The 23,334-nt window shown below is 41.7% G+C and overlaps 1 long non-coding RNA gene across 1 annotated transcript; it reads right to left on the bottom strand.

Annotated features, from left to right (window-relative positions):
• Positions 1-339: 339 nt before the first annotated feature.
• Positions 340-12,206, bottom strand: LOC138961805 (uncharacterized). Its single transcript, XR_011454311.1, has 3 exons — positions 12,133-12,206; positions 3,926-5,459; positions 340-1,012 (listed from the first exon to the last, which is right to left on the bottom strand). It is a non-coding gene; the product is annotated as an uncharacterized lncRNA (long non-coding RNA).
• Between the last annotated feature and the right edge of the window lie 11,128 nt (positions 12,207-23,334).

Here is a 23,334-nt window from a genome sequence, read left to right as displayed (position 1 = left end):
GGTAATACTGTAGTACTTAGCTGCTTCTATTATGATAGGCTTCTGGATACCATTATACCATGTAGAGGCTTGGACATTTTTCCCCAATAATATCCGAGGCTTTTGTTGTCGTTTACAAGAGAGGAAAGGCATCTTTTAAATGCTGTGTGGGACGCTTTCAACTAAATACTTATTTGGTGACTGTCCCGAAAGGTCTATGGATTTTGTTTTATCTATCTTTTAAGGGGCATTAAACCGGGAAAATTCAGCCAAATCTTTCCGTCTTTACAAGAACGAAATGTAAATTCAGAATTGTGGTTATATGTCAAGTCAAGTCAAGTCAAGTATTTTATTGTTAACTAAATGTCTCCCAGTACTCATATGGCTCTATCTGATCTGGTACAGATATATATCCGTACACACAGTCGCTTCTTGTAACGTCGATCTAACGCCTGCACTCCATCGTGTTGATACACAGTCACTACAATTCTGAGTGACCTGCTGCAGCACAGCTGGTCTTGGCTAAAACAAACTTGGTCAACATAGGTGGGGTAGAAAGTGTTAAGATTCTTAGTTATGTTGTCTAAAGTACCAATCTCCATGGTGATATCCTGGGGGGGGGGGGGGGCGTGAGTGTCCTTAACCAAGTTCACTGTATTAAAACAAAACATTTGAGACAAGGTTAATGCGGCACATGTGTGTTGTGCTTTGGTCTTTCATCTGCTTTTGTAGTCAAAACTGTAAATTGCTGTACAATTTTTTAAAGCATCAGAACCTGCCATCTGCACCCTGATAAATGTATGCAGAGTCCATTATGCCGTCCTGTTTGGAATTCTTGGTGCAGGATGCTGCGGATTGGGTGTTGTGCCAGTATCATTGGCGACCAATCGAATTCTTAGCTGGTGTGTCGGACACGGGCGTTGTCCTTCGTCGTCTGTAACGTTTGTTGTGATTGGAGGATGTCTAAACATGGCGTAGTCGTGCAAACTTCCGCTCGGGCATATTTTGGAAAGTTGTCGGCTGCCTGCAAGGTCTGAAAGGAGAAGAAACACAGTGAAGTGAATGAATATATTTATGAACTAGAATGAATACCCGCTTCGCCGGGTAGCCGGCTTCGCCGGGAAGAAGTACTTAGAGCCGTACGCCGGCTTCGCCGGGTCCGAACAATGGACCCGCCAAGCTTAGGTCCCTCCCAGATTCGTGGAATGGGAACAGCACGAAAATGATTCAGTGGCCATAATGCCATTCCTGACCATATCGAGTCCCATCCTTGTCGACGAATGTAACCGTGTTAATCACCTTTGGAGGCGAACTCCACTCCAACAGGACTGAGCAGGTTATGGCTTTTAAAGGAAGGCCAGTACATAAAATTACGTTAAAATTAATATTAAAAGTCCTACGGTTTTGAGCCATTAAGGACTTGAGTGTTTGTCCGCTTTCAAAAAGAGGAAAGAAAGAAACAAAAAATAAGGAGAGGAGGGCAGGGGGTGGGGTTGAGTTGATAATGCTCTGTGGAATTTGTTAAAATGAAAAGTAGTTAAGATGTTTCTTGGTAAGAATTATAAGTCTGTATTCTATATCTTGAATAACGGGCTTGTAATATTATTTTTATTTTATTTCAAATCGAGTTAAAAAGTGGAACCTTTCAGGATCACCAATAAAACCAAATAGATGAGCAAGTAAGAGGAACACGAACAATAAATCTCAAAACTTTTTACAAATAAAAGGATTAAGATGTAAGCCACGAAGGCCGTGGTAATAAAAACAATATGTACAGTTTGGCGACTAGTGGGCCTTGGGTGAGGATATGTTGTCTAGAAGGTAGTCGCTGGAATCAGGAGGGATGGCGGGAGCCACTCGACCTCAAACTGAAACACGCTGATGTGATAATCTGGGCTTAGTTATACCCACAGCCCCATGTCCGAGTCCCTGACCAGTCGGCACAGCAACAAGCTGTGTGACCAGCCTAGAGAACTGCTACTGCGCAGATAATCCTGGGGACTCAGACCATGGAGCTGCATATGGTCATATAAGGTTTTAAAGGTAATTCTATTTGTAGCGCATGGAGCGAAAATGTGTTGAAATGAATAGGGTTCTCCACAATGGCAGGACTTGTTAAAGATATGGAAGCGGCAGCCGCCGGCACGGAGGCGTCTGAAGATAGTGAGGAGGTTTGTTGGGAGATCGGGGTGTAGATCGTTCATATCAATGGGTTGATAGGACAGAGATGTTACGTACTGACTTCGAATGAGTTTACGGATTTTACTGTAGAATTCGGTTACTGAGTAGCCGATGTTAGTGTTAGCTGGGCTATATTCTGCCGCTTCTTTGGCAGCGACATCCGCCAGTTCATTTCCCCGGACCCCTACGTGAGAGGGGACCCAGAGAAATGATACGGATGTGCCGGATGAGATTAACTGGTGACATATAAAGAGGATTTCTCTTTGTAGCTCTGCACGATTTGATGTGTTTCGATGCAGAGCTTGTAATGAAGAGCGCGAGTCAGAGCAGAAAACTACCGCACGCGGTGTGACTGGGAGGTCATTTATAAAAGTGCATGCCATGAGCAAGGCAAATAGCTCGGCTGAGAATATGGAGATGTCTTTATTAAGAGTATATTTCCTTGAGATTTTGAGATCTGGGATTACAAAGGCGCAGCCAACGCTGCCGTACATAAAATTACACAAAAGCCGCCAGACCACATCACAAACAGAACTGAACAATGCACAGGTGTTGCTTACATAGAGACACACACACTCACACACACACACACAAAAACACAGAGAAGCCGTATCTATAGAGAGATAGATGACAGTGTATTTTTCGCGTGGCTATAAATTGATTCGACCTTTGCACTTTTACAGTGAGGATAATTTACGGGTCCAATTTACGTTCTGTACACTGCGTTGACCTTCTAAAAATAGTAACAGTAACAGAACGCCGGGAATATATCCGAAGACGCTCAGCGCAGTGGACAGCGCAGTGTAGTAACTTACAACTGAACGGGAAAGCCACACGAAGGAAGGGAGATAAACGCCAAACACTGGAGAAGATAAGGAAGAGTTACTTATAATGGTGAAATGAACACAAAAACGAAAATGAGTTCAGCGCTGCGCGCTGAGAGCACGTGTTGAAATATCTCATCGATGATATTGTGTCCGGGGTGTAGCTGAATACGGTGTCCAAATTTGAAAAAGATCCACCGAGAACTTTGGCGTTGTGATGTGGTGTAGCGGCTATGGTGTGTCGGTATGGGGGCCCGGGTAGCTGAGGTGGAACCAAAATAGCTGAGGTGGAACCAAAATCGGTTCCGCGCTGCGCGCTGAGAGCACGTGTTGAAATATCGACCAGGTTGTGTCGTGTCCCGGGTCTACCTGAATATGCCCACCAAATTTGAAGCAGATCCATCCAGAACTTTGGCCGTGCATCGCGCACAGACAGATACACAGACAGATACACAGACAGACACACAGACACTAGTCGTATATATATATAGATACTTCTGAAATTCATAAATGTGATAAAGCACAGAGAAACCTGATATAATTACTTAAGTCGCAGACCACTGATGGTCTACGTTTTTTTGGTTTTATTACCTCTCGTCCGCTTCGCATACCCAGCTGTTCCCTAGAATAAACACATAATTATGCATCGAAGATAACACCAATTACATGCTGAATTTGTTAAAAAAAATAAATAAAAATAAAAAAAAATAACGTGACTGTGTCGTTTCTGCAGGAATGTGACGTTGCTATGGTCATTTGATCCGGTAGATCGCTTTAAACAAAAAAATGAATGGATTGACGTGCATACTGACAAAAATCAACGAGTGTTTTGCGCACACTTCTTCGGACGACTTGAAAAATTATTTGTTTAAAGAAAAAACGACGGAAAAGTACAAACATTGTCTTCAAAGAAAAGTAAGAGAAATGTAACGTGCACTTACCTACTGTCAATTCCTCCTGATGTACATTATAGCCAGATACTGCAACTGAACTCGTCAGGGGTTGGCCGCTTGGTGCGACCAGGTTCAGGGGCACGTCTCTTGTAGCCTGCATTTTGCTTGTTCCTTTATCCTTCTTACTCTCTCTTATTACATGATGACGATGGCCTAACTACCAAGTCTTTCAGTGTATTCAGAAGGTATATTCCCTCTAGGTTCCGAGATTTTGGAGTGTTCAAACGAAGACATGTAAGTTTTTATCAGTTTGTGATGCAAAACTGTTCTTTGTCAAAGCTTTGATGTATCATACACTGTTGTTGCCTTGGGAACCAGGTGGGTGCGTCTTACATCGTTTCACTGAGGAGATAACCACAAGATCTCACGAAGTTAAAAAACACCAACACCAACAACGAACAGATGTCGGATCACAAGAAACGGAACACATAGTTGATCGAATCATCTGTTTTTGACGAGAGGATAATTATGTTCTCATTTGCATCACCTTCAGACTGTTCTGGTTGCGGCGCAGATTCATTAACTCTTCGTAACACAGAACACACGTGATCATATCCCTCCTTCCTATGACAATTAACCACAAACATTAAACGACAACACTTTCAACAGATGTCATAGGAAGCTTTAGAACATGTCAATACAGTTCCACATTGTATATGTTCACACATGAACAGATGGGACTCTGAAGTACCACGATGTCAAGCTGTGAGTGAAAGCATTTTGCTTGAAGGATGTTAAACACGTAAGCACCTCGATTTGACACCGTAACTATTTTTGTCGCTGTGCCAGGTATGTTTCGTGGAACTTTAAAGACGACCACTGTATCAACCAAATGTTTTCATCTAATTTAAAGAGATACTGTTTTTAATATGGCCTGTCTGTCTGCAACTCGCACATTCCTTTCGCTGACAATGTCTTTCTTCCTTATCAGTCGAGAGCTTGCTTTCTCCCGTGAGGATGGGTTTGAAGCTTTGCTTTCAGGTTAAAAAAAAAAAAATGTTCGTTTGTTCAACCGTCAATGGAGTGTCATGTCCGCCTTTGCCGAGCGCATTTGTGCGTCCTGGACTTTACTTCATGATAGTGATCGTGACGGTGGTGGCCGCGGTCGTCGTGTCATATATATATCACAATGATTACAGTGATCGTTTGCTGGTTTATCATTCTGTTGCACAACAATTGTACACAGCTTGCATGTTGCGGGCAGAAAAGTAAGGACCAGATGCCAGGTTGCGCCTGTGCTTTCCTCTCGAGACGAACCACTGAGACTTGATCATGCCAAGCAGTCTGCTTTCGTAGGATTGTTTTTGCTGCCGTTCTATACGGGTCAAATAAAGTTCGCTTAAGACACCCATGGTTACTAAGCACCACTAAAACAGTGAGTTTTTACCGTGATCGGTATTGTACAAGTTAGGTGAACTGTTATAAGCTGTATTAGCACATTGTCGTCACGCTGGATGTCAAGTAAAACAGGCTTGAATCAAACGCTCGGTACGACGGTTATAGTCTTCTCTCGCCAGCCACACTGAAACAGAAAAAATAACAAACGGCTAGATGGTGAAGGATCAAAACTGCATGTTTCTTCTTAGTTTAGACACTAAATATTTTATTCTGAGTTCCACCCCCCCCCCCCTCCCCTCCTCAACTCCTTGGCTTCTGGTCTGGGATTACGCACAGTATAATTATTGCCTTTTATAGAAAAGTAACACTAGCCTCAAGCAAAATCTTCCAAAGCTGTGGTAGATTTTCTAAAATTGACAGCCAGTTAAACTGTGATAGAGTCGTTGTGATTGACTTTGGCTTTACTGTTTATATTCATCAAGCCAACGACAGATATCAGCATGCACTTTTACATTATTTATTATGTAGACAAATACCACAACAGTCCTTGTGTATAAGCCTCAGGAAAGGAAACAGCTAACCAGGAAATGAACAAATGTGTCCAAAGGCATTGGCATGGGTAAAACCAAGTAGGCTATTATTGGTTCTGATGAAATCACGAAAAGCATAATAAATTAGCTCATTACGTGAGACAAAGTTAAACAAAGCTTGCAATTTGATATGCACCGTTCATATACGACTTATATGTGCACTGAACTGACTCCTGCCACTGATAATTGTGCAGTCTTGCGACATGTAGGTGTTAGTTTTAAATATGAAATAAGGAAAAATACCTCAAAGTGAGCAGACGTAACCACATACACACTGCTCTCTCTCTCTCTCTCTCTCTCTCTCTCTCTCTCTCTCTCGCTCTCTCTCTCTCTCTCTCTCTCTCTCTCTCTCTCTCTCTCTCTCTCTCTCTCTCTCACACACACATACAACACAACCACCACAACGTAACACAACACATCACAAACACACAGGCTTAAACATCCAAACAAACGCACACACACACGCGCGCGCTCATATCATACTGGCACGCAGGCACATACTCGCACAGGTGCGTACTGCGGTCTATGTAGCCTAGATGGTACCTCGCGCGCGCACGCGCACACACACACACACACACACACACACACACACACACACTTACGGACAAGATTTTAACATTTTGAACTAGATTTAGGTTGGTAACAAGATTTAAATTATCAAGGGTACAAGTATCTTCTACTGTTTACTGTGATACGCCACAAATGTGAATAGATTTTAAAGTGATCCTTTCAGTCAGTTTCAAATGTATCGGTCAAGTGGTCTGATTATATATTTGTGCTCTTTCGAACAAAAATATCCAAACTCAGGAATCAGCTGAAAAGTAAGCGGTTTGACATTGAGTGGAAAACACACTCGCGCTATTTCAACCCTCCATATTGGCCATTATTGATGTTTTCAGATCACCAATGATCAGGGGTGTTTTTGTATACTTGGACCTTCAGATATTCCCAAAGGTAAAAGTCTGGAAGGTTTAAATCAGGTGAGATTGGGTACTGCTCAATGTCAAACCTCCTATTTTTCAGGCGATTCCTGAATTTGTAAATTTTGTTCGAAAGAACACAAAAATCAGACCACTTGACCTATAAATTGGACAGTTGTTGATATGATTATGCATAAGCTTAAATTAATGTGCACCAAATATGAAGTAGTTCGTTGCACAGATGCAGAAGTTATTAGAATTTTTATGGGTTGCATATTTTTGGGTCACCCTGTAATTGAAGTTTTAGAAACGCATTTTATCTTGAAAGTTTCAGACAACAAGCAGTGCCCAACCATTACACACAACCGACCGCCCTTCCTATCCCCAATGGATAAAAAAAATCTACCATGCCGATTGTGCCATAAAAAAAAGATTTACCAGGAAGCTTTCTTTACATTACTCGTGCGTGTGTGTGTGTTCCGACTTACTATGACGTAGACCGTCCCTACCATATGTGACCCTCCACCACGAAATGAGTCGCATGTCACCTCGCGCGGTTCTGCGCTAGGCTTAATGTAAGTCCGGGGAGTGTTTGGTAACAGTGTGAGGGTCACCTCAGTCACATTCGCTCTTTTCTAAAACGAGTTTCACCACTGGATAGAGCATAAACAACTCTTTAGGAAAATGTAAAAATATGAAAATCATGCAAAGGTGACATGCGACTCATTCCGTGGTGGAGGGTCACATAGCTGACGGCTTTGCACGGCTTGGCAAGTTTATTAATACATGTAGTACGTACCACTACTAAAGTCATGACTAATCTTTCCTAATCACACGATTGGCTTGTAAGTAATATAATAAGTACATGTGTACACATGTACTTATATTTCCTTTTCCCTGCTGTAGCGGTTCGTGACACCAAATTATCGTTGCGTGTGTAGAATCTAGTCAGAACTCCCTTTCATAGAATGCTGCAGTATTGGACACCTATTCTGCCCGTTAGACCTATGTCAAGGTTTTCACGGTTAACTACAACAAACAATACAAAACACACACACACACACGCTCCCCCACACACACACGCGCACGGAAACAAAGACAAGAAAATCGCGTACATAATGCATGTGGCCAAAACCTGCATCGATCGTGGTTTCTTCTTATCGTCAGTACAACCTTTGTGTGTGCTTTTGCTGCCTCATTCGTGCGGTCGAAACTCCGAATCGGCTGTGTTTTAAGTCTTATCGAACATAAAACACTGACCCTCGTAATAGTATTAGGCTACTTGATAACAACAAAGTTTGGCGACACTGACATTACTATATAATGTTTCAGTAAGCAGTCGCACACAAAACCATACGAATTTTCCTATATTTTTAAGGTTGGTTGCAATTATGTGCCCCTTCCCAAATTATACATAAGACATAAGCATTGTTTCAACCTTTTGCAGTACACTAGGAATTTTGCTTGGCTTGAGTACATTCAATACATTCAAACACAACAAAGTGCTCACCGTACCGAATGTCTTACACACACACCCATATTCCACATTATACTGCATTTCAAGTACATCGTCACAATGTCTACTTCACCTACATATTAGTGTAAACTTCTAGCCGCTAGAAAAACATATTTTTACAGAGGTCAGCTCTGCAGCTCTCTTTGGATTTTTAAGGAGTCTGGCCTTTATTCTAAGATTTGACTTTTAAATCCTTGACACGTTGGGTTTCGATTTAGCTTGTATGTTCCCTTCGGGTGACGTTCCTAATTTTGTTCAGTAAAATTGGTTTAATTTAAATGTGTAATGTTCAACTTGTGGGGTCCTGATTTGGCCTATATGGTCCGCTGGACCCAAAAAGCAACAACTAACTAACTTACCGCTAGAACTCTTCATCCGGAATTGCAAAACGATTTGACTGCAACAAATGTGATGCATTCTACACAAGAAGTGAACAACTTTGATATTTTCCTAATCCTGATTACTGATCAACACGCATTCTATGACGAGAGAGGAAGAGGTTGGACTGGGAGTAGGTCAAATCGGATTCACTTGAACGAGTTGCTACCTACACGCCAGTAAAGCTCACGAGAGAGAAAAAACTTACCTGGGCCGTAAAAAGACTTCTAACGGTGTGTGTTTCAGTGTTGACAAATGGCAGAATGTCACATAGCGTGTTAAAGTAAGCTGAGCCTTTCATTCAGCTGAATCAAAGCTCATCCATTCACAGCTGTGTGAGTGTATTCAACTAAGTCAAAAGTGTAGTTTAACTGTAAAAGTATCTTCTACCGATTTCTGTGATTAGCCATGTGTATAGATTTTAAAGAGTTGGTCGAGAGCCAAACAGAATAAGATCGATGCTGAACATTGGTCTCGGATCCTAGGTTGTCGAAACATAATAAAGACCCCATTAACAACAAATCCGGGCTACCAGTCAACTATAACGCAGTGACACCGACACGTAATTGAAGTTTTAAAAGTGCATTTAATAAGAAGGGCTCTTGAAATTTTCAAAGATAAGAAGCGGTTTCCACACAATACAAACCGCCCGCCCTTCCTATTCTCAATGGATACAAATCTACGATGCCTTTTGTGCTCCCGAACATTTTTTACCCAGAAGCTTTCATTGAGCTAGTTAGGTTATTTGATCTGTTGGTGAGAGATTTGAATTACAGAGAGAAACAGCGTGAACACAATAGCGGACGACAGCCGTTTTAGAGCGTCTTGCTGGAATCACTATATTATTACACCCCCGGTATAGGGGTGTGTATAGGATTCGGTCGATGTGTTTGTTTGTTTGTTTGTTTGTGTGTGTGTTTGTGTTCGCATATAGATCTCAAGAATGAACGGACCGATCGTCACCAAACTTGGTGAACAGGTTCTATACATTCCTGAGACGGTCCTTACAAAAATTGGGACCAGTCAAACACACGGTTAGGGAGTTATTGGTGGATTAAGATTCTACAAGGACTTATAGAGGGACATATTAATGGTCAAAGGGAAATAACCTTCTCAGTTGGTGGCAGTGAGAATGGTTATTTCCCTTTGACCAACGGGGGTGTTTTTCCTACCTCGGAGGAATTTCTTGGTTTTTTTAAATTGCAACAGACTCCACGCAAATTAGTAGGAGGAACTGGATGCCAAGTTCTAAGATTGCCTCTTTACTTCCCTCACGACACATAGGCCTAGGCAACTCTATGGCTTAGTGACTGGTGACATGAAGTGTACAGGTAAATTGTCAGCCTCTTCCATGTCTAAAACATAATGAAAAGCAGCTCTTACGTTTACACTCTTAAAAGTGACGAGTTTATATATAGATTATCATGTTAGGATGAGTTGTTCTTGGCCGACAAAAAAAAAGACCAGACCTTAGCTGAAACACTAAACGGATTTTGCTTTCCTGAAGAAATGAGGACAGAAAAGAACAGATCGTGAATCTCCCAATGTATACGTTTGCGATAATGTAATTCCTTTCTACTCAGTCCTGCATTTCGTGTACGTGACACCGAATTCTTGTTGCATCAATAGAATCTAGTCAGAACTTCTCTTCAGAATATCGGTCTCCTTTTCTGCCGGTCCGCAAGGTGTTTATTACGATTGACATACAACTAGCAATACAAAGCAAACAATATACAGACACACATACATGCACATACACATAAACACACATACACATACACACACATATCACACGACACACACACATCACACCACACACATCACACCACACACACACACACAACACACCACACACACACACACACACACACACACACACACACACACACACACACACACACACACACACATGTCCACACACACGAAAACAAAACAAGTCGCGTAAGGCGAAATAACAACATTTAGTCAAGCTGTCGAACTCACAGAATGAAACTGAACGCACTGCTTTTTTCACCAAGACCACATACTCGTAGTTTCGTCAGTCCACCGCTCGTGGCAAAGGCAGTGAAATCGACAAGCCATGCAGAATAGTGCGGTAGTGGTCGCGCTGAGCAGGATAACACGCTTTTCTGTATGTCTATTCTTTTTAGCTTACTGAGTTTGTTTTTAATCCAAACATATCATTTATCTATATGTTTTTGGAATCAGGGACCGACAAGGAATAAGATGAAATTGTTTTTAAATCTATTTCAGAAAATTAATTTTAATCATAATTTTCATATTTTTAATTTTCAGAGCTTGTTTGTAATCCAAATATAACATATGTATATGTTTTTGGAATCAAAAAATGACGACGAATAAGATGACATTATTTTTGGATCGTTTAATAACAAAATAATTTTAATTACAAGTTTCCGATTTTTAATGACCAAACTCATTCATTAGTTTTTAAGCCACCAAGCTGAAATGCAATACCAAAGTCCGGCCTTCGTCGAAGATTGCTTTGCCAAAATTTCAATCAATTTGATTGAAAAATGAGGGTGTGACAGTGCCGCCTCAACTTTTACAAAAAGCCGGATATGACGTCATGAAATGTATTTATTGAAAAAATGAAAAAATACGTCCGGGGATATCATTCCCAGGAACTCTCATGTCAAATTTCATAAAGATCGGTCCAGTAGTTTAATCTGAATCGCTCTACACACACACACACACGCACAGACAGACACACACACACACACACATACACCACGACCCTCGTCTCGATTCCCCCTCTATGTTAAAACATTTAGTCAAAACTTGACTAAATGTAAAAAGTAGCGTGCATAATACATGTTGACAAAACTTAATCGATTGAGGTTTCTCCTTATCGTCAATACAACGTTTTGAATTGAATTAATTAACAGTGCATGTCCTTTTGCTGCCTCCTTCGTGTGGTCGAAACTCGGCTGTGTAAGTCCAACCTGACATACAATACTGGCCCTCGTAAGAATATTAGGCTACTTGATAACAACAGAGTTTGGCGACACTTACATTAATTTCTATGTTCCAAGTGTTTTGTAGTCACACACAAATTCATACGGATGAAACGGGACTGTGTCATAATTTAAAGGTTAATCATGTGCCCATACCCGAATACTGTACAACCCAAACAGCTAGAATTTTTCAGCGGTAATTGCAAAACTGTTTGACTGCAACAATCTGAGGCAGTACACAAGAAGTTATCAACTTTGATATATTGTTCCTGGATTCTGTTACGAGAGAGGAAGATATTGGGCTGGGGAGTGGGTCAAATCGGATTCACTGAACCAGATGCTACCCATACACCAGTAAATATCACGATTATTCTTGTCATAAATCAAAATGAGGAACAGTACCATATCCACAACTTGTCACAAATGAGCTATTCTATAGCAGAACCACTGATAAAGTGAAGAGAGAGAACAAGCTTACCTGGGCCGTAAAAAAACTTCTCAAGGTGTGTGTTTCAGTGTTGACAACTGGCAGCTGTGTGAGTGTATTCTACCAAGTCCAAAGTGTCTGTTTTGAGAAGGTCGATTACACACGCTTGGACGCACGACGTCACACTAAAACCGTTTAATTTTGAATTTAGGACTCCGTCACGAGGTGCTAAAGAAGCACAGGAAATGCCTACCACTCACAACACGCCACGTTTTAATATACTTTCAAAGCTCTAACAAAGCAATATATCAATCAAATGTGGCAGAGTGAGTGGAACGTATGTGAAGAAAACAAACTTCAAAAAAATCCTCCCTCATCTGTACGACAGCTTGCCTCAATGTCGCCTCAATAGAAGAGAAGAGACAGTGTTGATGTCCACGTTTGTTATTGTTCACAGTTAAGACATTCCAAACATTTATATTCATTGAGCGAGCCAGTCTGAAGAGTACTCGGGTCCAGCGCGAGCGTTTTTTATCATCATCTGAATGTAAGACAAGCAGACATATGTTTCTTTTGGCTCGTATAAACATATATTACATCACATAAAATCACACTCTCAAAACATATAAACACATAATATTCACATATATGCACACACATCCATACCCGCACCCTCACATACATCCATCTACATACTCTCATGCTACGTGTATTTACATTCAGGTCTATCACTGTAAAAGGAAGTTCTAAAACACTCATATCTTTTCACACGTATTACTTCAAATCTTGTACAAAATCTTGATCACCTTTAAAAAGTTTTTAAAAATCTTGGGGGGAGGGGGGCTTCCCAGGCCAGATGGGTGTGTGTGTGTGTGTGTGTGTGTGTGGTTCTTGTTTGTATGCTTGTAATCTTGTTGTTTAATCGTGACTCTGTGTAATTTTTACAACCTCCCCTCACGAGACCTTTCGAAAGTGCAACATTCTTTCCATATACGGACATAATGTGAATTTGACTTTGAGAAACTTCCTGAATGTTTCTTCCTACCTCGATCGGGGACAAGGGCGGTGTCCTAACCACTTGGCCGCACTGCGTCTATCGAACTTGGGTTAAAAATAAACCAAGGGAAAGGAAATGTGAGCCAAACAAGATTCGCAGGTGCCACAGCAACAAGGGTTGCATGTCACGCCTGCATTGTTAGAATTCCAATAATTCTGTTAATATTGATTTTATTTTTCTTGCGCGGTTACGTACTGTGTCGAGTCATATACAGAGAATTGCGTATTCCATATTACATTGTGCTTGTAGAGTTGACAAAAAGGCGATCACGTGTGAGGAACGTGAAGAACGCATGATTCATGCGTGTACAATGCGGACACAGTATGAATTGGCCTTGAAGACCGAGCAAATTACTAGGAATCGTAGCCATTGTAGGTCAAAGTTATGGTCTGTTCATAAAGGTCTTCAAACCAAGCTCCTGTGCTTAAAAACATAAGAGTAATTCAAATGTAAAGAGTGCATTATCGGATTTCTGACCAAATATTCAGTGTTCTGGCTGAAAGTGCGCCGAAAAGTATGATTTGAAGAATATTGTCCGCAGCCTCATAATGGTGTCTCTAAGAGCATGTTTACTTGTGCTCCGTTGTAGTATACAAGATTTACGACTGGGTAACAAAAAACATGAACCAGAAATAAACCACTGTTTAAAGCCCCACTCTGCCTCACATGAGGTTAAATAGCAATAGCATAAATGTAACAACATTAAATGGCACATATTACTTGAATGGCTATATTTACCATGCATAACTCACACACCGGTTTTCGTGGTTTATTCAACCCCCAAGACATCGGGGCCCCGTGTGACCCACTTTAAAAAGAAAAAAATGTATCATTTGTGTTATACATGATCAATTGAGTCGTTGCCGGTTTCAAGACGACTCTATCTCTGCAATAGCATTGTGTACGTATCTCTGCAACAAAAATACAACAAATTAAGTAGATGTGCAACGCCAAGGCACTGCATACCCCAGCGAAAGACAAACCTCTCTCTCTCTCTCTCTCTCTCTCTCTCTAGAGGCAAGCTGTAAGACATGACTTACGAAATGTCCACAACGGTAATTTAGACAAACTTGTGTACACACAAAACAGAAATGAGTACAACGAACTTAACAGATGCAAAAAAGTTGCCCACAGACAAGCAACAATTGAACTGTTGCAAAAAAGTGGCAAAGATCCTAAAACATTCTGGAAAACCATAAGGTCTTTAACAAGGAAAACAACTAACGCTAACACAATAGAAACTGAACAATGGTATGAACACTTTTACAATGTATTCAACACATTCACAGAAACGGACGCAAACAATACTACTGTTGACGAAGCACAAGAGGTAGTAGATGAAAATGAACTAGAGACTACCCAGATGCTGGAATATGACATAACAGAAACAGAGGTTTACGAAGCCATACGAGCATTAAAAAATGGTAAAGCTGCAGGGCCAGATGGTGTTATTAGTGAGCTTTTCAAAAATTCAGCTTTTCATGTTGTACCATTCCTAGCCCGGTTCTTCAACAAACTGTTTACATCAGGTTCATATCCTGAAGACTGGTCTGAATCCATCATTCACCCTCTTCATAAAAAAGGGGATATTAACAATCCAGACAATTATAGAGGCATATCATTACTTAATATTTGCAGCAAGCTATACAGCTTTATCATAAACAAAAGACTAACTAGCTGGGTAGAATCCAACAACCTATTAAATGAAAGTCAAGCTGGCTTTCGTAAAAAGTACAGTACGACCGATCATATTTTTACTCTATTTGCTATGGTACAAAGACAGTTACTGTCACACAAAAAGCTATACGTTGCTTTTATTGACTTCAAGAAGGCCTTCGACTCAGTAGACCGTACAAAGCTGTGGAAGGTGTTGCAAAGCAAAGGAATAAAAGGTAAAATGTACCAAGCCATACTTAGTATGTACAACGTTGTTAAAGCAAAAGTTAGGGCAGGAGCAGAGGTCACTGACCTTTTCATGTGTCCGAGAGGCCTGAAGCAGGGAGAAATAAATAGTCCAATTTTGTTCTCACTTTTCATTAACGAATTGGCGGACGAAATCAAGCGAAAAGGACGACACGGTATACAACTTATCCCAGATTTTATTGAGATATTGATTCTCATGTTCGCAGATGACGTTATTTTGATTTCCGACACTGTGTGTGGGTTACAGAACCAGATAAACGTGCTATACCAAACTGCTTGTAATCTTGGCTTGACTGTTAATTTAGAAAAATCTAACATAGTTATCTTCAGAAATGGTGGTCACATTGCAGCGATTGAAAAATGGATGTATGGCAATATCGAAATGGAAACTGTGAACATGTATAAATACTTAGGAATTTACTTTTCTACAAGGTTGACATTTTCTCACACGCTGAACGATTTAGCGCTGCGTGCAAGAAAGGGTGTGATTGGTATCTTTAAGGTACTGTGGACTCTAGGTGAAAGATCACCAAACATATTCTATAAACTATTCGACTCCCAGATCCAGCCCATGCTCAATTATGCGGCAGAAGTCTGGGGCCTTGATGCAGACCATTCACCTATCGAAAAGGTGCATCTGTTTGCCCTTAAAGGCCAACATCCACAAGAACTTTTCTCCTGGAGCGACCTAAACTTGAACCCGAGGCAGTTCGCCAAAAAGAACCGCCGATCACGAGAAAAGCATGCGTATCGCATGCGAGACGATTTGCAAGCCAGCCAGCGCAGCAGCGGGTGGGGATTTGGTCTCGGCAAAGAAACTACAATGCAGTTTTTGGTCTCGGTGAGACTGAAAGAGAGACAGAGAGCACGAGAGAGAGCGACAGGGACACAGTGATTCAAGGCGCACAACTCTAGTAAAGTTGTCGTAGCACGTCCACCTATGGCCAAAGTGATCCGGGTTCGATTCCCGGCATGTGTGGTCTATGTTTTTTTTTTTTTTTTTTAATTCTTGTTTACTATTGTTTATTATGAACGTTTTAATGGTTTTTTTTACTCTAATAATTTTTTTATTTGTGTAAAATAGATTAAAAAAAAAAATTTTTAAATCCACGTGCACAAGACAAAAACTTTCATACTGAGGGAGCGAGCCAGTCTAAAGAGTACTCGGGTCCAGCGCCAGCGTTTTTTTTTATAATTTCGCTTCACGCGACTTGTTATTTATGTATCCAAAACATCATAGAACGTGGTACAATGCATGAAAACAACGCCGACAGTAAACAAGATGTTCTCTGGGCAGTACATTGGGTTGAACTAAAAGAATTCTGCTGAGAATGTACAAAAGAAAACAAGTCGCGAAAGGCGAAATTACAACATTTAGTCAAGCTGTCGAACTAACAGAATGAAACTGAACTCACTGCATTTTTACAGCAAGAGCGTATACCGGTACTCGTAGCATCGTCAGTCAACCGCTCGATGCACAGGCAGTGAAATTGACAAGAAGAGCGGGGTAGTAGTTGCGCTGAGAAGGATAGCACGCTTTTCTTTATCTCTATTCTTTTTAACTTTCTGAGCGTGTTATTAATCCAAACATATCACATCTATATGGTTTTGGAATCAGGAACCCACAAGGAATAAGGTGAAATTGTTTTTAAATCGATTTCGGAAATTTTATTTTAATAAAAAATTTTATATTTTTTAATTTTCAGACCTTGTTTTTAATCCAAATATAACATATTTATATGTTTTTGGAATCAGAAAAGGATGAAAAATAAGATAAACGTAAATTTGGATCGTTTTAAAAACATTTTTTTTTTTTTTTACAATTTTCAGATTTTTAATGACCAAAGTCATTAATTAATTTTTAAGCCACCAATCTGAAATGCAATACCGAAGTCCGGCCTTCGTCGAAGATTGCTGGGCCAAAATTTCAATCAATTTGATTGAAAAATGAGGGTATGACAGTGCCGCCTCAACTTTTACAAAAAGCCGGATATGACGTCATCAAAGGTATTTATCGAAAAAAAGAAAAAAACGTCAGGGGATATCTTTCCCAGGAACTCTCATGTAAAATTTCATAAAGATCGGTCCAGTAGTTTGGTCTGAATCGCTCTCCACACACACAGACAGACAGACACACACACACACACACACACACACACACACACACACACACACACACACACACACACACACACACACACCACGACCCTCGTCTCGATTCCCCCCTCTACGTTAAAACATTTAGTCAAAACTTGACTAAATGTAAAAACAAGTCGCGTAAGGCGAAAATACAACATTTAGTCAAGTAGCTGTCGAACTCACAGAATGAAACGGAACGCAATGCACTTTTTCAGCAAGACCGTATACACGTAGTCTACTTGCCAAAAAGAGTACCTGGAAATGTCTGTTCCTGTAAACTTTTATAACGGAAATGTAATCTATAGGGTATGTAGAGTCAAATTAGCTTGGTTGCCTAAAGATGCACTTTGGGAAATTCTCAGAATCCAAGATGGCCGCCCAACGGTCATCTTGAAGATGGTCAATATATAACTTTTGATCCAGATGGGCTAAAGAGTCGTGTAATACCTCAATATAGGGGTTTTTGATGTCAGCGAGTTCATTTCTGAGGTTGGTTTGTCAATCCTGTCAACAGAATCCAAGATGGCCGCCAAGATGGCCGTCAAAATATCTAAAAACACATTTCTCGCCATATCTGGGTTTCTAAAGCAGCTAGATTCATGATCTTAGTGCTGACCATGTTTCCAAAGGCTGGGAAGCCGTTCTGATATCACCCAGATGCAAGATGGCTGCCAAGATGGCAGGTAAACGTCATTCACGCTCAAATCAATGTCACACAAAAATAAGGAAAACGCCATATTGTTTGTCTTTTGTCTGAAAGAACATGTTAGCATCCAGTTAAAGAGGCAACTTTCAGGACCTCAATCAAGTCCATGTGGGAAAGTCCATGTCCTAAAGCAGTTTAGCTGGCACGCCACGACCGAAATAGAAATCTACTGCTCTAGCGTTACAGCAAACAAACGATTTAAACTTTGAAACCATATCTCCTTCTTCATTGTCAGCTTCTTTCTCGTTTTACTGGTCGTCTTCAACAAACTCCTCCTCTTCCGCCTCCTCCTCCTACTCCTCCTCTTCCTCCTCTTCTTCCTCCTCCTCGTCCTCCTCCTCCACCACAGGCTCATGCTCCGTGTAAGGACTGCAGCAGGCATCTCCTCCCTCGCAATAACAGTATTCAGTGCACGTAAGTCTCCCACTGTGGCAACTGCACTTCTTCTCTCTGCACGCTTTCCCCTCGGCGCTGCAACTACAGCTCACGACATCTAAGAGCTGCTGCGGTGCTATCGGCGCATTAGACAGCGATGGTGTTACAGCACCAGATTCATCGACACCCCATCCGAAGCAGCGGATATCATGAGCCTCGGCTGGTGGATCTTTCTGGTCTGCTGCCTTCCACAACATCATCTGCAGATGTGCTCGGAGAGCATGCAGCCTCAGGTTGCAATCTGTTGGTCGTAGCCTCTTCAGAGGTGGTGGTTTCTTCCTGCTCAGATACAGTTTGGATCTTGCACCATTGAGGGACTTGGCCTTCTTCTGACTGTACAGCGCGAGGAAGAATGAGTCGGCAGTGGCCTTAAGTTGGTCATGACTGACGTCTGGCTCCCCAAGGACATCTTGCAGGCCTGGGATGTCGCTGTTTCCAAGCACCTTGAGCGCCGACTTCTTGCCCTTGTAACAGGGGTACGACACGGTGTCGCAGCCCGATAAGGCGTGCATGCCGAGTAGCTGACCACACTTGTCCCCCAATTTGTCCACTGCTGCGCGAATGTCAAGCACCGTGCCGTCCCACTTCTCCATCTGGATGCTCTTCTGTATCCTCTTCCTCCATGCCCAGTACACGAGAAGGACGAACACATCAGTGTCGTCACACAGCACCCTGATCGTCTCCGACCCGCCTGCTGCAGCCTTCAGCATGTAGCTGCACAGCGTGATATCCGCCTCCTCATGAGTGACAAGACAATCGAAACTGCTGACAAGCTCCACGTTGTTCTGCAGAGGATATCCACAGAGGATGTTGCTGAGGAGGCGTTTGTTGTTGGCGTTCTTCATGATAGCTTCTCTGTGTGGGAGGGGGGTTGTGGGTGTCAGACGGAAGTCCTTTGATCCTTCCCCTGCCCTCCTCATCCTCTCGTGGTCCTTCGCAGTTGGCTGATTCTCATGGTACCTGTCAAACAACACCAGTTTCTGTGCTGCTGGAGGATAGCGGCTCAGTCGAGCGCCGAAACTCGCGACAAGATCTCCTGCTGTCCCCGCAACAGGCCACACAACATGGTACAGGAGCTGGCTGGCGTCGACCAGCACCACGTCTGGTGCAGGTGCGTTGTTTACCGGCACACCAAGACACTTGACGAGCACAGCCTTGTCTCCTTTCCTCAAACACCCGAACTCGTCGATGAGAGATGGAGGTACGGGACTGAGTTCGTACTTGAAGATGTCTGTCGCCTTCACACCACGTTGTTGCCCAATGATCTGAAGCCGTACGAATAATGTTTCAATGTCAAAGATGGCCTTGTCTTTCACAACCACTACTTTTTTCATCTCCTGCATGGTCTTCACTTTCCTCTCGATCGGGCCATGGAATGTGCCGTGAAGCGAAGCGGCGAACTGCTCACTTTGAGTGCTGCCGATCTTCAGTGCATCTTGGACATTTACTTTTGCTGGCGCGATCTGCCCGTTGACGATGTTGTACAGGTCAGTGGAATCAACAATGAGAGGGTGCGAGTGCTTCTGCAGTTCCTCTGCAATCTTCGTCCGGTCTGCTGCGTCCATCGCTCGTCTTCTTTTACCTTCCTCTTTGTGCTTGCTCTCCTTCTTGTCCGTCCCCACCATCGAGACCCATCGGCTTTTCTGAAAGTTGCCTCTTTAACTGGATGCTAACATGTTCTTTCAGACAAAAGACAAACAATATGGCGTTTTCCTTATTTTTGTGTGACATTAATTTGAGCGTGAATGACGTTTACCTGCCATCTTGGCAGCCATCTTGCATCTGGGTGATATCAGAACAGCTTTCCAGCCTTTGGAAACATGGTCAGCACTAAGATCATGAATCTAGCTGCTTTAGAAACCCAGATATGGCGAGAAATGTGTTTTTAGATATTTTGACGGCCATCTTGGCGGCCATCTTGGATTCTGTTGACAGGATTGACAAACCAACCTCAGAAATGAACTCGCTGACATCAAAAACCCCTATATTGAGGTATTACACGACTCTTTAGCCCATCTGGATCAAAAGTTATATATTGACCATCTTCAAGATGACCGTTGGGCGGCCATCTTGGATTCTGAGAATTTCCCAAAGTGCATCTTTAGGCAACCAAGCTAATTTGACTCTCCGTACCCTGTAGATTACATTTCCGTCATAAAAGTTTACAGGAACAGACATTTCCAGGTTTCATACATGACATAGAAGGCTGGCTGGTAGACTAACGCCGGAAGCTCAGCTGTACCCGCGGATACCCGCAGGCTCTGCAGGCTGTTCACCGCAGACAGAAATTGTCAACACGAGTGGTGAGTGTCTGCACAAAATCGTCTCTGCTTTCTCTAAAATGACATATCATTACAAAACTATTGTTTGTACTTCAACCTAAGGTATTATAGCACCCTATCGACGGGCGCTGTGGCGTGGTGGTAAGACGTCGGCCTCCAAAGCGGAAGGTCGAGGGTTCGAATCCCGGCCGCGGCCGCCTGGTGGGTTAAGTGTGGAGATTTTTCCGATCTCCCAGGTCAACTTATGTGCAGACCTGCTAGTGGCTTATCCCCCTTCGAGTGTACACGCAAGCACAAGACCAAGTGCGCACGAAAAAGATCCTGTAATCCATGTCAGAGTTCGGTGGGTTATAGAAACACAAAAATACCCAGCATGCTTCCTCCGAAAGCGGCGTATGGCTGCCTAAATGGCGGGGTAAAAACGGTCATACACGTAAAATTCCACTCGTGCAAAAACACGAGTGCACGTGGGAGTTTCAGCCCACGAACGCAGAAGAAGAAGAAGAATAGCACCCTATCATCGATTTAATTTTTTCCTTTCGTTCGTATGTGAAGGCTGAGCTTCGAGTATTTGTGGATTTCCTGTAAAAAGTACCAAAATTCTGACTTCTGCAGCTTGTTTAATAAGCTTGGATTTCCGTACTAAATGTGTAAAGTCAGAATTTTGGCACTTTTTACAGGAAATGCACAAATACTCGAAGCTCAGCCTTCACATTCGAACGAAAGGAAAAAATTAAATCGATGGTAGGGTGCTATAATACCTTAGGTTGAAGTACAAACAATAGTTTTGTAATGATATGTCATTTTAGAGAAAGCAGAGACGATTTTGTGCAGACACTCACCACTCGTGTTGACAATTTCTGTCTGCGGTGAACAGCCTGCAGAGCCTGCGGTTATCCGCGGGTACAGCCGAGGTTCCGGCGTGAGGTATACTCGTAGCATCGTCAGTCCACCGCTCATGGCAAAGGCAGTGAAATTGACAAGAGGAGCGGGGTAGTACTTGCGCTGGGAAGGATAGCACGCTTTTCTGTACCTCTCTTCGTTTTAACTTTCTGAGCGTGTTTTTAATCCAAACATATCATATCTATATGTTTTTGGAATCCGGAACCGATAGGGAATAAGATGAAAGTGTTTTTAAATTGATTTCGACAATTTAATTTTTATAATAATTTTTATATTTTTAATTTTCAGAGCTTGTTTTTAATCCAAATATAACATATTTATATGTTTTTGGAATCAGAAAATGATGGAGAATAAGATGAACGTAAATTTGAATCGTTTAATAAAAAAAATATTTTTTTTACTTGACCAAAATTTCAACCAATTTGGTTGAAAAATGAGAGCGTGACAGTGCCGCCTCAACTTTCACGAAAAGCCGGATGGTGTGTAGAGCGATTGAGACCAAACTACTGGACCGATCTTTATGAAATTTTTCATGAGATTTCCTGGGATTGATATCCCCGAACGTTTTTTTCTTTTTTTTTTGAGAAATGTCTTTGATGACGTCATATCCGGCTTTTCGTGAAAGTTGAGGCGGCACTATCACGTTCTCATTTTTCAACCAAATTGGTTGAAATTTTGGTCAAGTAATCTTCGACGAAGCCCGGACTTCGGTATTGCATTTCAGCTTGGTGGCTTAAAAATTAAGTAATGACTTTGGTCATTAAAAATCTGAAAATTGTATAAAAAAAAAGTTTTTATAAAACGATTCAAATTTACGTTCATCTTATTCTCCATCATTTTCTGATTCAAAAAACATATAAATATGTTATATTTGGATTAAAAACAAGCTCTGAAAATTAAAAATATAAAAATTATTATCAAAATTAAATTGTCGAAATCACTTTCATCTTATTCCTTGTCGGTTCCTGATTCGTGAAAGCGAAATTACAACATTTAGTCAATCTGTCGAACCCACAGAATAAAACTGCACGCACTGCAGTGTTTTCAGTCACGAGAATAAAACAGCTTCGTCAATCCACGCGGCAAGGAAGTCGCTCAATTTTTGCGTGCAACACGAAGTAAACAGACATCCAAGAATAGCGACGGGTTCAAGTTTAGGTCGCTCCAGGAGAAAAATTCCCGCGGATGTTGGCCTTTAAGAGGTTTCTGAACACAAGCATGAAAACACCAAACACACTTGTGTATGGAGAAACTGGCAGACACCCGTTATTTGTCAACACGTTTGTTAAGTCCATACGATTTTGGTTGCGCATCCTGAAAATGCCTAGTCATCGATTGCCACAAAAAGCTTATAAAATGCTGCTTTATTTACACGAACAAAATAAAAGAACATGGGCGTCATCAGTTTGCTATGTGCTGTACAAATACGGCTTTGACCAAGTTTGGATTCAACAAGGCGTTGGAAATGAAAATGCGTTCATAACGGAATTCAAGAACAGACTAGTCACATTATACAAGCAAGAGTGGATAGAAACAGTACAAAGTAAAGAACGATTCCTTTTCTATAGCACTTTCAAGTCAGCCTTATCTATGTCTTCATACTTAAATGACCTGAAGCACGTCAAAGCAAGAAACTGCCTGATTAGGTTAAGACTTGGTGTCTCGCCACTCAAAGTACATCGATTACGACACACTCGGTCGTCAACTGCTGAAGATTACTTGTGTCCATTCTGCGCAAACGAGACCGAAGATGAAATTCACTTTGTTTTGAAATGTCCAAAATATGCTGGTATTCGCGAGTACTACAT

Source organism: Littorina saxatilis, linkage group LG3, assembly GCF_037325665.1.
Source record: "Littorina saxatilis isolate snail1 linkage group LG3, US_GU_Lsax_2.0, whole genome shotgun sequence".
In the NCBI taxonomy this organism is placed as follows: domain Eukaryota; kingdom Metazoa; phylum Mollusca; class Gastropoda; order Littorinimorpha; family Littorinidae; genus Littorina; species Littorina saxatilis.
The sequence above is the reverse complement of the archived record's forward strand: the minus strand, read 5'-3'. Positions and strand labels throughout refer to the sequence as shown.